Below are 17,266 nucleotides of genomic sequence, written 5' to 3' on the forward strand. Positions count from 1 at the left end.
CAAAGACAACTGAGGTAGATTGGAAGCAATTAGGACGTTTACAAAGATGCAGCTTTGCAAAGGAAACAATTTTACAAAGGGTTTCCTTTAAATATACTGGATCATCCCCACACAGAGAGACAGGGCCAACTTCACTGCTATATACCTAAACAATGGTGAATTTGATATACAGTCATTAGCAAAGTTAATCATTGGCCTAAGCTAAATAAAGAAAGTGTAGCTCAGCTGACGTTCAAGGTCACTGCCACAGTCTGAAGACGACCATTTGCTTTTATACTCTTCAAGTGTTTCAGTGTGGACAACACTTGAGCTCTTTCAGTAGAGGCAATCTCATGTTCCAAGTTACACTTTAAAGTTTACGGTCTCTGCAAAGAACCAAATTGTACGTTTTCATGTAGTTTTTAATAATAACTTATATTTATTTACATTATAGTGATTCATATGCTACTGAGAGATTTGAAAAGTATACCTGTACATAGAATGGTTTCCACCAAAGAAATTCCTACAGCTGTTAATCAATTCTCCTACAAGAAGAAAGCTTTTCCTTCCAATTAAGTTGCTAGCATTAAAAGGCAGTATTCGTAATCTTGCTTTTTCATATCTGTTACTCAGCTCAACAGACGTCTGTTTTTAAATGCCAATCAAGTGAAAAGAATTTGCAAAATTGGGCGCTAGAAGACTCTAAGACTCATGAAAGCCATGTCTCAAATCTTTCTAAAATTTTCACTTTCAACCACATGATGATTCGTTAAAGATCCATTAAAGATCCTTTAAACCTTCCATCTCGCAAATATGAGTTCACAGAAAACGCCATGGATGCCATATCAGGCCAATCTCTACAATTTCTAGTACTCACAAAGCAAGGAAAATGAGTCTGGCACTGCAACGTGAGTCATCCTTCCCTACAAGACAGTATCAATATCGTGCCTCAGGACGGGGTGGTGGTCGCCGCGTGCTGGAAGGTAATTGGGTAATTGTCTTTCATAAGGGATGTAAAATGTGATGGTCTCACCACCTGTGGGAATAAGTTTCCAGGGAAATCAGCACCTCAAAGAGAGAACTGCAAGTTTTGCTCCAGGTTTTCAGTGAAGCTGTGATTACCTCATTTCCCTTCCAAATGTATTTCCAGTGGTAAAAATGCTCGCTCTAATGTCCTGACAAGCTAAACTTCAAATTCTGAATGTGCTTACACAATCTTACTTTCCTGCTCTTATCTGTCAATCCTGTTGAAACTCCTGCTTCATTTCAATGTCATAATGGATGATTTTACCTTAGATGTTCTTTACAGCAGGGTAAGGGTTGTATACTTGCAGTTAAAAGGTATATAAACCCCTAGGTTACTAAGGGAGCCTAGCTACATTACCATAATGTTGCATTTTTACTACTTTAAGTAATTCAGTGTTCTGAAATAAATAAAATACAAAGTGTTTTTACTGCTCCTAAGTGTCATAGGCAATAAACGTATAAAACTTACTATGTGCATACAAATGTAAATATTCTTTCTTGTACAGAAAATTATCATTTAAGTCAATAGACAAAATATCTAGCTCCATTTACATCCATTTACTCAGGACAATGGTTTCACTTTATACAAAGAATAACAGATTGCAAAGTCATTTGTAACTGGTAATTCCCTAAAAAGTCGCAGACAAAGGTGCTTTGATCTGCTGACCTGGTTCTGAATTCACAGGAAAACAAAGTTCTCAGAGGAAGCGATCTGAGTTTTATTAAATTGGAGATTCAGACCTTCAATTTATTAAAGGACTTGAGCTGTAATTCTTTGTGCAAGTCACCATACTCAGAGTGGACAATGTGATGGATATCTACACATACACACGGAATAAGCAACCGACACCAGACATCCAAAAATAGCCAACTTCCTTTGTTGCCTGCTGAAGAAGGAAAGTAATTCAAAGGGATTAAATGACAGTAGGAGATTGTTTGAAGTGACATCATCATAGACGCAAAGAAGCAAAGCGGTTTCCCACATTTTTCCTTCTCTGAACAGGTTGATTAGTTAATATAGCAATAGCTTGATGCCACAATGAGCTCCTGAGACTATTTCCAGTGTAGCCAGTATCTCCTCCCATCAGACCAAGCAGGGGAAAGAGGAGGACTCATTTAAACTGACTCTGGAACCAAGTTTTATGGTGGTTTTGGACTCAGTGTTCACTTCTACCAGTTTGGATTTCGTACTTTTCTTTTTTTCTGTGTTAATCTCTCTCCTTTTCTAGTGGTTTACTGGTCTCTCTGTTCCCACTCCCTTTTGTCCTTTGCTCCTTTCACTGTTCACCTCACCTGTCACCTGCTGCTGATGCCTGCAAGACAGAGACTGTTCACTTCAAAGGTTGAGCTGTCAAAAGAAACCCTGCACATGGTGCACAAGTAGATAACAGCATGGTGATACCAGAGCTTCAGCACAGGTTGCCAATACTGAGAGAAATGGAAGAAATGCAGGATTAGGCTGACCTAGCTGTGAAAAGGCAATGTGATTTCCAGTCAGGAGCTATATCCTGACTAAAGTAGGTAAGTTATAATGCCAATGTACAAAGCCTCACCTGATGGTCTTGTACAAGACTGAATATTGGGAAAAACAAAACAAAACAAAACAAAACAACAACAAAAAAGCAAAACAAACAAAAAAATACAAAAAAAAAAAACAAAAACAAACAAACCAACCAACCAACCAAACAAACAAAAAAAAGAAAAGAACAGATAAAATCCAGTCTGGGCAGAGGAAAGCAGCAAAGCAACTACAGCATACACATTCTGCAGCTGTGCTAAGCTAGCTCAGGTACCCCTGCATAGCACTGCACTATTTATCCTACTGCTAAGTCAATGTAGACTCATGATCACTTGATCCGAGAACACTTTCCACAATCTGCTTTTGCATAATTTCCTTGCTTCTTAGTCATTTCAAGGCTAAAAAAGACTTTCATTCTGCATTAAATGCCCTGTTGGGCCCCACTCCTGTCACTCACACAGTACACGACAGTCTCCACCCCCTCTGACAATTTACTAATTTAGGGACTAATCCATCACTCATTAATTCTCATGCTAAATTTTCCATTGTTTTCAGTAGAACCGTTCCCAGTTTCTTAGGTTTAATTCTGAAAACTTAAGCAATTAGCAAGCTGACGTAGCACAAGCAAGTAACATCCCTAACGTGTGCTAAGCTATTTGGGCTTGCACAACTGATCAATCGAAGAATATTTCTGACCAAATCCTAGACAGAATTTGGCAGATACTTTTGCAGTGATTCATGCATCGCCAAGAGGAGCAAACATTCCTTCTGAAAACAAGCTGCTAAAAAAATGTGCTGTTTGCCTGGTATGCAAGCCTTGCTTGCCTTCTCTGCTCCTTTTGATTTTCTTTTGATTTTCTTTACATCTATTCAACTAATACAGCAGATCTATAGATTTTGGACAGATACAACGCTTTTCAAATTTCTTCTTTAGCACACGACAAAAGCATGACTGACTTGGACAAAAGCCCCAGATCTGCCAGGGGTATTGTACACGCAGTCAGCAGCGCTGCTCTGTGACAATTTTCACTGCACAAAGCGATGCCAGCTAGGAAAGCAAGAACATAATACCTTCAAACATGAGGATAAAAAGGAGGATCAAAAGGAGGACCCAAGACCTCCATTGTAAGCAGATGCCATACTCTGCTCTCCTCATTCTTCTTTTTTTATTTATTTTTTGTTATTTATAATGAAGAGAGTGCATGATAGACTAACTAGTTTTCGTAGGCATTTGTAAGAGCAGTATCAAAACTGAGCAAATGCTTTCATGCTGAACATTCTGTTCTTATAACCCCAGTGAATTTTATCTTGTAGGAACCTTCAGTCCAGTTTTCCTCTGTTTTTCAATTTGTGTTATCACTTGTAGTGTAGCTATAGCATAGCTGTTTTGGTGCTCTTGTCTGCCCAGCCGGGCTACAGGACGATACCATGCTGGTATCAGGGCACCTACTCTTATCAGCAGGCAGCGATGACATGGGGTCAACCCAACAAAGAATCAGGCTTCTCTTCTGTGACCTTATCCGAGAGAGAGTTATTTCTGGTAGTCCAGAGGAAATCCATCTCAGCTGTTGTCTGAATTACCAGGGCACAAAAGCATGTTTTTCACACCTTATGAAAATTCTTCAGTTGTTTCACATACTTCCAAAGAGATCCAAAGGTGGCTGTACAGCTGTCGTATACAATACTGAATGAAGCCACCTGAAGATTCCCAGAAGTCAGCTTCAGGTGGGCTCATTCAAAAGCACACAATTTGTTCTAAAAATACACTATTTCTCAGACTTTGACATCTTTTCAGTTTGCAAACACAGCACAATTCACATCACTGGCCATCCTGGCTACAAAGCCTCTGGACCACCCTGCTGCAGAGTGACCAGAGATTAGTAAGCAACTCTGAAGTGCCAGTAAGGGTTTGCTACTATCAGCCCATTTTCAGAAAGCTTCCGTCTTTCAAAAAGAGTAACTATTTCATGGGAGAGGACAGAAAAATTGCGGAAAATCTTGAACTGTAAAGGTGTTCCAGAAGCTTTACCTCAAAGCTGCATAGCAGTCACTGGTAGCTCAGTGTTAGCTGTGTACTGAACACTTTTAGACTGAAGAATTTATTGGATATTAATTTTTACTTAGATGTATTGAGATGTTAATTTTACATATACTCTGTAGAAGCCAGCAATCTGTATTGTGGCACAACAGAGCCCATTATCATTTTCCCAGAGCAGTCATCTGCTTCAACTTTTCATCTGTGGTCTGTTGTATTAGACCTGAAAATGAATGTTGTAAAATACCCACGTAATAATGTGTCTGATGCTCACACACATCCAGGACAACTCAACTACGCAAGTCCAAGGGAAGAGAGCTGAACTGACCTAGACCAGTCTTCTCACCTACTTTTGATAACTAAACAGAGCTTGTCCCAGTCGCTGAGCAGAGAGAAAAAAAACTTCCACAGAAAAATCATGTATTTCTGACTAACAAAACATACAAAGTTTGATGCCAATCTTTTCACTGCTCTAGTTCACTTCACAGCTGGAATGTGTTTAAAATCCTAAACATTTGACAGATATTTTAGCATCATTATCATTTATTTTATAGTTAATTTAAAATACTAAATCGTATGTTATTCAGCTTTGAAGCTTTCAACATTTATCTCTTAAAATGTGCAAATACTCTTCTATTTGTTATGACTAAGGGACTGTTTTCAGTTCAAGGTCTTCTTTTCAGATGACAATTAATTTCCCAAAATACTGACCTCATCAAACAACAAATGACCTTTTTGAAGTACAAAAAGCATCTATTAGCATATATACTGTGCTGCTAAGACGAGATATTCAACAAGCACTGCTGACTCTTATGGTATAATTAGTGAGATGAAATACCACTATATTTTGATTTACTGTTTAAAATTTTTCAAATACTTCCTGAAAATTCAAGTTTAATAGTCATCACACAGGGATTCCTAGCATGGCCCTTCCTGATGTATTGTGGCAACTGAACCTGAGACACTACAGTATCTTTACACTTTCGTTTATTTATATTTCCTTTTGAAGGAGCCACTGGAGATGGAGAGAGAAAAGAAAAAAGGAGGCAGTCACTTTGTATTATACCATATAATTTGATAAATACAGCATATGTTGCTCTTTCCAGCGCAGAGTCAGAATCTCAAACGCATCTGAATCTTCTTCAGGAATAGAACCAAACTACGAATGATCTGTGCATTGCACTTAATGAATCCAGCTCTGCACCTGCCCCTACATGACCAAAGCCTGTATGCAAAGCTGATCAAACTGTTTCTACACCCTGTCTCCATACAATGCATACCCTTGATTTTTTTAAAAAAATCAAGTTTTGTACTTACTTTGCAAGCTGGCACGGGCACCATACATTTATGCAGTTTTACATACCACTTAGCATACTGGAGCCTGAATCTTAACAAGATGTTGTAGACAAAAATGTTTAGTAACAACGACACCGTAACATCAAGAGGGGCTGTGTGTCTGTTGCTAAGCCCCATCCCCTTCCAGGATCTCCTACAGGAGGAATCAACTCCCACAGAATTTTTTTCTGCCTATGAGTCTAACTCACATTCTGGCATCACCTCCTAAAGCAAAACATCCAGAACACTGTCACTGAAACAAAACACACTTACACAGTCCTCTGCAGGGATCCCACACTGAGCTTCTCGTACTTTAGTTTGTACATGGAAGCTGGTAGTTGATGGCACAGCAGATTGAATCTCTCCACCTCGCACTGGGCAAAGTCCCTCGCCAGCTGTGGGCGGCAGCAGTGACCGCGCCGCCCGCACATTCCAGCCGGGACACTGCTTGGGGTCACGGGGCCACGCAGTGAAGGGGAACCGTCTGCATGCACACGTACCTAACAAGCAGCCCAGATCAGACTGCCGGCACAGAATTAACTTGTATTCATTTCCTTGGTCGTCTCCCTTGTGGCTTGTTTTTCAGTACAAATGACGCGAACTGAAGGCTGTAACGATGATTACACGAGCGCTCGCACATCATAAAATAAACCTGAGTTTGTACTGGATATAGAGATGGTGAAACTGAAAACACTGACTGTGTCAGGGGGAGTTCAACATTTCTAATCGTGCAGCATACGTGATCACAAATACCGCTGTTACCACAATTTCAGCAACATCACACTGTCTGAAGCAGCAGAAGCACCCTGAAATTTTAGCCCCTAAATCCAGGCTGTCCTGTGACAGTTCTGTGTTGACACCATCAACCTCTAATTGTAAACCTTGTTGTCTCTTCCTCTAGATCAGACTTTGAGACCCCTCACTTCACACCACCCTGCCAAAGCGGCACCTGGCCTGGCTGTGTCCCTCCTTCCTCCACCTCATCCCGGCCGGTTTGTGCCGCTCCCATCACCCCATCGCCCCGCGTTTCCACAAACTGACCGGTGCAGGAACAACCAGATTTCAGTCATGGTTTGAAGCGTGCTGATTTATTATTAATAAATAATAAATAAAAGCTTATTGGGGATGCTTCTCCAGCATCCCCCCCTGCGACAGCTACACAGGCATCTATGCACCGCTGCGCTTATGGTTATCCAAGCCCCCTTCCCCCAGCGGTCCTATTCCAGCACAACTACTTTAAAGGCGATAACAAGAAAATAAAAAGTTCTTCGCATCCGATGCTGTGCAAAAACAGCCCCTTTGGGGAAAAAAGAAAAGAAAATAAAAGAAAAAAAGAAACAAACGGAGCAGCGCCACACCAGCCCTGCCACTAGTGCAGCCCCACTCCCTCCACAGCGGTAACCGCACCCCGCACCCCGCAGGCGGGGGCACCCCAGCCCTCCCCGGCCCCGCAGGAGAGCTCCAAGTTTCACAGACCCCCAAACCCCAAAACCCCAAGACCCCAAAACCTCATCCCGCCGCAGCCCCCCGTACCCCCCCAGCGGCCGCCTCGCCCCGGGGCCGGCCCCCGCCGCCGGCGCCTCCCCGCCGCGCTGACACCGGGCGAGGCGGGACGGGGACACCGGGCACCCCTCGCCCCCCTCCGGGCCCACCTGCTCGGCGGCCCGGTGCCGGTGTCGGTGCCGGTGCCGGTGCCGGTGTCGGTGGTGTCGGGGCCGGGGCGGCGCGGTGCGCTCCTCCCCGGGCAGAGGGCGCCAGGTAGGGCGGCCGCCCGCCTCCCCTCGGGGGAGGTGGGGGCTGGCCGGGAGGCGGGGGAAGGAGGTGTGTTTGCCTGCTTCTGGGGGGAATCTTAAATCTTGAGGGGATAAAAAGCAGCCCGTCCCGGTCCTCGGGGGAGTAAAAATTAAAGAGTGTTTTAAAAAAGTAGGCAAAAGGAGCCAACGGCCCCGCAGCGCCGGTTTCTGTCGTCTGACGATGGCACCAGGGTAGCAGCGTGGGTCTCGGCCACGGGTGCATGGCCATGGACACCATCTCCATCCCCATCCTTGAAGCATCCTGCTGTGGCATGGTTCCCTGCCGCACAAACAACACCTCGGCTTCTATTTTCAACAGCCCACGGGGAAGCCAAAGCGTTGCCCAACAGCACAGCGAAAGATGCCACTACCCTATCCCGGCACCAAAGGCCATCCGCCTGCTGAACCACGTCTGCCCTTGTGGCAAGGGCCTGTGCTCGGAGCCGGCTACGTGCCCTCATTTCACACCCTCGCGTCCCAGATTGTGTGCTCAAAATAAAAATAAGTGAAAAATTTTGGTTTGTTCCGGATTTTTTCTTCCAGGCGGTTTCCAGATGGAAATGTTATGGTCTCATCCCAGAGAGGTCTTCCTTGTTTCTGCCGACAAGAGGGAGTTAGTTGCTGCCAAGCGACCTCCCAGCCTGCTGGAGGAATTAGGCACCCACGTTTTGGCATGCAACAAGTGCTTCATGTTCTCTGGAAGAGAACATGAAAAAAAATGGTTTCTTTTTCCTGTTCCTACAACTTTGCTGTCCAGTTCCCAAATCCTTTCACTTCCCACCTAGGTCCAAGAGGTAACAACAGAGTTTGTATCATGCAACAGTGACCATCCCAATCTGTGCAGCCGCACTCAGCTGGACTGAGATTGTGCACAGTTCTAGTCTGAAACAGTCAACTTTACTCCCAGGACACAGTTCACATGCATTTAATACAGTGAAGTACACAATACCTGCCACTTGGCTAGTAGGAGCTAGTTTCAGAAACCTGTGGCACATTAAACTTTATTAGAAGAGACCTGCAGGGTTGCATGCCAAGGAATTATAAAAGTCTTCTCTTTCTGTTTCATTTTGAGGTGAAAAGGGAAGAAACACTCACTTCCTGGTGCTGTATATGATCACAGGCACTTCTGGAGTGAACAGTGGTAGTAGAAAAGGCCAAAGTCTTCTATCTAAGATTTTTTGTGAAGGCTAATACAATGAAATCCAGTTAAAACAAATCAAAAAATACATATTACTCAATAGAAGACTCCTCCTGTTTTCAAATTGTTCTATACTAAATTATAATTATTTTCAACAAATGTGTTTTTTTTTTTTAAATAACTTTCTACACTAAGAATATATCTTCCAAACTCCCTGATAATTCCACACAAGAAAAAGAACAATACTTGAAATAAGTTGAACAGTTTAGGATGAGATACAGAGAGTTCCAAGCAGAGGATGAAGAACCGAATCTTCTATTTGTCATGCTGCTTCTGATTTCGATTACAAAGATTGGGATACTTTGCTGATGTGTCTCAACATAAGTACTTGTGAAAAAAAAGCACTCAGGAAAATATTTTCACTTTTTTTTTTTTTCCCATCTGTAAAAATAGAGAGTTTTGTTGGATTTGTTATTTGGATAATTTTCCAGATTACTGGATCTTTAATTTGTTGATAAGATCCTAGCTATTAAAAGCTTTATAGTATCTGTGAAAGCGAGAGTGCTGTTCATACAGATATCCTCAATCTTGCTTCAAACTTGACCACCATATAGACCACCAGATTGCTCTGTGGCTGCAATTTAGGTCTACACAGGCCAAAAAACCTTCTGAGGACCCCAAATGAGCAGGCAGGTACCTTGCCTAAGCTGAGTTTTGTGCTGACTTGGATCTGCTGCTAGCTGTAACCAGCCTAGGTGACCTAAAACAAACTTACATGTATTTCTCCAGCAATACTTGATCCTGAGAAGATAGGTTCATGACAAGATCTGATATTACAGCTCTAGATCAATGTTTTACCACATGGGCAAGGTTTTGGGGCTGTTTTTGTTGCTGGTTGGCTGTTAGAAACTGTAAAATGAGGCTTGATGCCTTCTGTGAAACCCTCAGTTAAACCTCAGTTAAAAATCTATTTCCTCATTTTCTTGTCCATAAGCTTGTACATCATCTAAAAGTCAATGGGGAAATGTATACGAAGGACATATGGTATATAGACAGAGAAAATGCAGTTTCTACTGGTCTCGTCTTTTGTTGTGTCATTTTAATTGCTTTAAGGAGCTACTACATAAATTTGTTCTTCTTTAATTAATTTAAACATTTAACTAAAGTAGTTAAAATGCAAATGTATCTGGGAGTTGCTGTACAATATTTAGTATTCCTTCAGCTTTGCTTATGTGGCTTAGTGTTGTACTTCTTGATCACATCAATGATATGTACCAATGCTAATATCTTACCCTAAATCTAGGAAAAAATCAATACATTTGACAAATTAAAATAAGTTTTAAGACGTAACAAAACCACAGATAGGTGAAGGCATTTGTGTGTAATCTAAAAAGTAGTTTTGCACTGAAATGCATGAAAACTGAAAGTTTCTATTGCAGAAACAAAAGTGTTTATTCTTTTTACCCTGCCATTTGATTATACTTCAAAATAGCTTCCAACACCTGAAAGTTGTGTTTCAGTAACAGATTGAGCCATTGTGTTTGATGACTTTATTAGCTCTGGTTCCATGATTAGAAGAGATGCTCCCTTGCATTAACAGAGATATTCACCTGTATTTGTCTCCAAGTGTCAATCCTTTCTTTTTTATCTGTACAAATTCTGTACTTCCCATTCCATTGAGAGTTAATAATAACTCAAAACCATATTTTTGCTGTAATGCATTTTTCACACGGAATTCCTAAATGTGACTAGGTTGTTTGCTAGAGAACAATGGAACCATGTTTACAAAGGCAGTTTAGACTGCAATACTGAGGAAGTCTGTAGACAAATAATTAGCAGAGATGATTTCCCTAGAGGGGAATATTAGTGTTTACTTATTTTTTTTTTTCTTTCTGTGTTTTTAATCTAAATCCTAAACCCTTACTCCTGATCTTGTTGAACAAGCTGTTTGCTGAGTTCATTGGTAACGTTGTCTAAGTATATTCAGGCTCATAGTAAATAATTAGTACTTACTGTCAGTTCCTTCCATTAATTGTATTTCTTTAGCTTATTTCTGTTTGTGCTGTGGGGTGTCTTAAAAAGTATCTCTTAGCAATAAAGCTCTGCATTTTCTTCAGTGCTTGGTTCTGCCATTCATTTTCTGCATGACCTCTGCGAAAGTACTTAATCGTTCTTAATAGCATGAGTGGAACAAGAACTCATTCATTAATATTTGTGAGGCTGCCAGACGCTATGCTGCTGCAAGCATTTACAGTACCTTACAAAAATTATAATTGCACTATCCAGCTGGTTAATGTTTATCCAGTTATGGAGCAGTTAAACAAAAAGCAGAGAGGCCGACCTACTGTTTTCCCTCGATCAGTATTGAATTTTAAAGAAATTTTTCCATGTTAAAGCCATAGAATTAAGCAGTGGATGAAATACCATTAGCGGGCCTCTGTAGAGAATAATGAGCTGAAAGCATGCCTGGTGCTAGGCTGCAATTAGGGTGAGAAGTGAAATACGGAGGGAATCAGAATACCATTTGCAAATCTCACCTTTCAGAGCATAACCTTTTCATCCCCACCAGGGGGAGCGTACTCGAAGATAACAATTAGCAGGCACAAATACTGGGTTTGAAAACGATGGTTTCCTTGCCTATTTCTTGAAATAGAAAGGTACTTTGCGATCTTTGCATGCAAGCAATTTATTTTTTATTTTTTATTTTTGTCCCCTGAAATTCCTTTTGCTTCAGCTACCACATCATGGCAAAGAACAGCATGAGCGTTTTTCTATATCCTGGGCTTTGAACATATTTTGAACACTTTTTTTTTTTTTTCCTTTTTTTTTTTTTCTTTTTTCTTAGAGCACTAATGTCAAATACAAGATTTAGCTCAGAGTTTACATAGAGCAGAATGTCAAATTGCAAAGAAAAGTCTCCTACATAATGGCACACACAGCTGTTAATGTTGTACATGGAGCTTAGATATTAGCATAGTTTAAATGTAGTGTGAGTATGTATCTGTTCATCCTGGGTACAGGTGCCCTGGTAGACCCTACTGCTCCTGATGGTAACTCAGACAATAGCTCACTATTCTCAGCAAATTATGGTATTTTGCTTATACTCTGCCTCTGGACTGCCTTTCTTCTCTGTACAGTTCACCACCAGTAAAACCAAAACACTGTTCAACTACACAACCCTTAAAGTCATGCTGATATAGACGCATTAGTCTAGGAGAAGGAGAGTGGGTGATAGGCAGGGAGCAGATCTCACAACTTATTTGTGGAAGCAAATTTTCATCTTCTCCATGTGGGTATCTTATTATAAATACTTCAGTTTTTCTTTGAAATAATTGGCTCTTTTTGTCTAAAGAAAGATACAGCTTCATTTGAAACCGAGATTTAAGCATACTGTTAGTAAATACCCATTCAGTTTTTCAATACTTCACAAGAAAATCTGAGATATTTTACAGTCTGCTGCATGAGAAAATATTCTTATAAGTCCTATTGGAACAAATGGGTCCACATATATTTACCAGTGATGCTATCAACATTTCTATAGGTGTTTAAAGGAATTTTTCACTTTGAAATGAATCACTGAAACACAGAATGGTTTGGGTTGGAAGGGACCTTAAGGATCATCCAGTTCCAATGTCCCTGCCTGTGGCAGGGACACCTCCCACCAGACCAGGTTGCCCAAAGCCCCATCCAGCCTGGCCTTGAACTGTTTGGGTAAGGGGCATCCACAGCTTCTCTGGGCAACCTGTGCCAGTGCCTCACCACCCTCTGAGTAAAGAATTTCTTCCTTATAAAAAATGTATTGGTTTAGATTCTAAACTAAATATACCGTCTGAATCTACATTAAGGTCTCCCTGGGCCCAGCCTGTATTTGTGCTTGGGATTTCCCTGACCCTGTTGTAGGACTTTGCACTCAGCCTTGTTGAACTTAATGAGGTTCACATGGATCCCCCTCTCAAGCCTATCCAGGTCCCTCTGGATGGCATCCCTTCCCTCCAGTGTGTTAATTGTACCAGCCTAGGGTAGTGAGCTTGCTTTGTGCCCTCCTTGCTGCCCTCAGGATCCATTTCATGGTCACTGCAGCCAAGGCTGCCCATGAGCTCCATATTCCCCACCAGCCCCTCCTTGTTGGTGAGAACAAAGTCCATCTTAGTACCTCTCCTTGCTGCTCCTCTATCACTTGGAGAAAGAATTTGTCACCGACACATCCCAGGAACCTTCTGGATTGCTTATGCCCTGCAGTGGTGTCCCTCCAATGGATATGGGGGTTGTTGAAGTCCCCTGTGAGGAGCCGGGCTTGTGAACATGAGGCTGCTTCCATCTGTCAATAGAGGGCCTCATCTGCCTGGCCTTCCTGATCAAGCAGCCTGTAGCAGATTCCTGCTATAATGTCCCCTGTCCCTGCCCTCAAGTAATCCCAGCCCTAAAGTCTGTCAGCTCCTCACACACCCCCAGGCAGAGCTCCAGGCCCTCCAGCTGCTCACTGACACAGAGGGTAATGCTCCTTCCTCACCTCCCCTGCCTGTCCTTCCCGAAGAGCCAACTCCTCGTTTATTGCCCATGCTTCGTGGTGTAGCTGATATCTCTCCCAGCCCCTGAGAGCACTTAAAGCACTTCAGGCTCATTGTGGGGATCTGAAGAAGGGAGTGCCCTCTGCTGCACTGTATGCAGATAGGATTTTTAATCAAATTGTTAGAGGAGAAAGACTACACTTGAACAACTATCATCACATTCACTGTCAATATTCTCAGCAGCAGTTACTGATATTATCTCCCTCTGGTTTTGTCCCAGATCACATTACTATTTTCAGTCATTCATTGAGATGAAATTCAATAATAATTTATTATCATGGAATACTTCTAAGCAAAGAGTTTCTTCTCAGAACAAATATGAAGTAAATGATACAGCTTGTGGTGTGACATTCAGATACTATTACCAGCTACCATAAGGCAGGGCTGAAGAAGATTATAATGGATAATTTCAGAGGAATGGCTGTTGAGGAGGAAATAAATAAGAATAATTGAGAGTAGAACACAGGTCTTGTAAGTGGAAAAATAGGAGTCACAAACTGTGAGCAAGAGAGAATTTTACAGCTGCGAATACAGCGCCAAGATGCTATTACAGCTGGCCTGGGCAGCTCTTTGGAAAGGTACTTCAGCAAAAGGGAATGTGTTGTGGTGAAGGGCAGGAGAAATGAGTCCACCGAGCGTCAGAGCACTGAAATACTGTTGGGCTGGACCCTCAGCTGGATAGGACATCTTTAGATATTCTTGGAAGGAACACGAGAATTTTCCCTTACATTTATGTGGTTGCTGAAGAGACCATACCAGAGGCAGCTATTGGGAAAAAGGTTGTTGGAAGAGGGAGGCAATTAGATAAGCAGATGGAGGGAAATAATAGCTTCTGTTGGTCATATCCACTGCTTATATTTCTTGCTCTGTAGTTGTATCCCTTTCAGACTGGCCTTTCACAATACAGAGCTAGAACAAAAATGGAAATTAGGAAATATAGCAAATATGTATGGACAAAGGTATTTCTACCTCCTACACCAATCTTGTGTTCAATTGTGCTGTACAAAGCACAGGAAGCAGGGAAATCAGTACAGAACAGTGTGCTGCATGTTTACCTACCCCCCCCCCCCCCCAAAAAAAAAAAAACCCTGTAGAAAGTCTCCAGAAAAGGTGTTCAAGGCCTCAAATCTGTGGCAGGAACCGTGTCTATTTTACTGAAATTTTTATCTCACTACATGGAAACACATTTTTTTTTTTTTTTTCAAAACAGAACTTGACAAGGTATTGGCAATAAGCGTCAAAAGAAGACTGGATTCTCCTCTTCATTCTCTTCTGATTTTTTTTTCTTTCTCTTTTCTCTCTGTCTCTCTCTCTCTTTTTTTTTTTTTTTTCTTTCCTTAAGATTTTTTTTTCTATTTATGGCAATCTGACACGATAATTTCTGGGAGTTGGTGGCGTTCCCATAGAAACAGCCTTGATTTGATGATATCACTGCAAGTTGCTGCAGTTATTCTGCTATGTTCTAATTAAAATAAAATCTTCCTAGATGAATTACATTTAAATTTTCAGACATTTTTCTAGGTGATTGAACGCGTAAAATCTCCATTTTTCTTTTGACCATGTCTGTGTAGGAGCCAAAAGATTTGTGGTGATCAAGATGCCATTCTTTTCAAAGCAATCTTTTTGTCTCAGTTCTCCAGCGTTCATAAAACCCAAGTGGGCTTTTATAGCTAATAATAGTAGTTATAAGTGGCTCTAAGTGATTTGTGGAATAAGAGCTGGAACTATTACGTGCCACCGAGGAGCTGCTTCTTTTACTCACCGTTTAATACTTTGCAATAACAACTGTTTTTGTTTCAGAATCTCAATGCACTTTCTGTTGTTGTGACTTAGAGTGCTAATGAATTCTGTATTAAAAGCCAGATGTTGAAGTGTCTGGGATGAAATTCTCCAGAGAATGGGTTCAGTTGCCATGCAGTAACTGTCCTGAAAGTGTTGTAAAGGGCACGGTGTGTCAAAAACACTCTCTTTTTCATTTTGCTTGCATCCATTTTCCCTGGAGGGCATAGAAGAGGCTTAATTGCCAACTCATCTTTTTCCAGATACTGTGATGAAAATAAAATTGTGGGCTTTTTCTCATTGTGAAATGCCTGAAGTTAGAGGATGGAAGGACAAACAGAAAGTGGTATTGAAACAGATGGATTCCTCTGAGTTTGTGCAAGCTCGAGAGAGACCCGCTGTGGTTTTTACTGATGCAGAAAAAGATGCCTCATCTCTGGCAAGAAAAAAATGCTGTTGTGAAATTTGCTACCCTCCTGTTTAAGGAGACAAAACACAAAGCAAATAACCCAGCTCTCAGTCTAGATTTCTCCACCTGTGGCAAGCTGCCCCACAGGGCCACAACCATTAGAAAATCTCAATAAAAGGCAGCATGATTAACACCACAACTTTCATGTCTCCCTAAGAAAATTAAGATAAAAACATATTTTTCAGAGGAGACAGTATTTTTTTTAAATGTGAAAGTCCCACAGGTGGAGAACCTAAGAACAAAATTTGGGGCAATATCTTATTTTCCACTTCTCAATTACAAATTTATTTTTCCCATCAAACTTCTCCCATCGAACTCCTTTTCCCATCAAACTTGTCATCAAATTCCCTTTCATTTAGTGCTATTATTTTGCTTTGTCATTGGTTTTGATCATATAATTAGCAAGTCAAAATGCTCATCCTCAGATAAACTCTGGTAAATAAAGGAACTTTACAGGAATGTGAAGTAAAGTGTGTCAAAAAGACGAATACATTCTTAGAGGATTCTGCAATAGTAGATGTGTTGGGGCTGAGCTCACCTCTTTTTTCTGAGGCTGGAGTGTGTTTTTTGTAGTGGGATCAGGGTAAGTTGTCTGAGGATCCTAGATGTTGCTGCAGTTAAAAAAAAATAATTAAAAAACAGGAATATTTTTTTCCTTAGAATGTGCTGCAGTATCCAGAGCCATCCAATCATCTCATTTCATAAGCACGACATGCACTTCAACTAAAAAGCTAAATGAATAAATAAACAAAACAAGCACAGATTAAATCATTTCTAATTGAGTTTCCAAGGTTAGCAAAAACACACTGCGCAGAGGAACAGCTCAGCACTAATCTGACTAATTATGCCAGCGTTTAGTATGAGGGGGCTGCAGAACAGGAAGGTCCTCCCAGGAAGACACCCTGGTAGCCTGTGGTTTCCCTTCCCTCTAGAAACTTCTGCAGCAGGGGGGGGTGCCAGGCTCTGTGGGTGCTCTGCAGAAACCCAGAGCTGCCCGTTTCACCAGCTGAAGCAGCCCTAGCACAGCAGGCTGCATGACCCTGGAGAAAAAGAGCAGCCGGTGCGTTGCTAGCCATCAGCCAACACCTCTGGCCTGCGATGGCTGCCAAGCCCATGGCCAACTGGAAAGTCATTAAGAAAACACACTTTGAGAGTTTCCAGGAAACAAGGTCACCACCTCTTCACCGGTTATGACATTTCTTCTTACCCAGCAGGCAGCTATTCTGTCTTAACAGCTAATTTCTGTCTTTTCTATTCCCTCTAGTGCTCTCCATCATATTGAATACTGCCCACTTCATCTGGAGGCCAGTTTTGGAGTCCCCACTAAAAAAGAGAGAGATTTGGATGTAGAATTCACCAAAATCAGGGGTTTCACACAAAAGTGGCTTCTACCACAGCTAACACTTTTAATGTAGTTGATCTATGTTTCACAGATCTTTCTTGACACATCTTTGAGGTCTGGTACATTTAGTTTTCATTCTGCTCTGTTACAGACAGCACACTTATTTCACTTCTTCCAAAGATTTCTGGGTTTTTAACTTGGTATTTGTAGCAAAGACAGAAAAATTACTTTGGGGTTGACTAGAAAACTTAATTTTTTAAATTAACAGTTCACAAATATGCTC

General features: G+C 41.5%; 1 protein-coding gene across 3 annotated transcripts in view; it reads right to left on the bottom strand.

Moving 5' to 3' along the window:
* Nucleotides 1-7,701, bottom strand: part of WIPF3 (WAS/WASL interacting protein family member 3) — a 36,670-nt gene extending 28,969 nt beyond the window's left edge. Inside the window, exon 1 of one of the 3 annotated variants that reach the window (XM_027450991.3) lies at nucleotides 7,547-7,701. The gene's annotated coding sequence lies outside the window, so the exon portion shown is untranslated. Of the gene's footprint in view, nucleotides 1-6,167; nucleotides 6,306-7,546 lie in introns of those variants that run through there. The other 2 variants (XM_072033513.1, XM_038175739.2) reach the window with 2 other exon arrangements.
* Nucleotides 7,702-17,266: the final 9,565 nt, after the last annotated feature.

The sequence above is a fragment of the Anas platyrhynchos genome, chromosome 2 (genome assembly GCF_047663525.1).
Source record: "Anas platyrhynchos isolate ZD024472 breed Pekin duck chromosome 2, IASCAAS_PekinDuck_T2T, whole genome shotgun sequence".
Taxonomy (NCBI): Eukaryota; Metazoa; Chordata; class Aves; order Anseriformes; family Anatidae; genus Anas; species Anas platyrhynchos.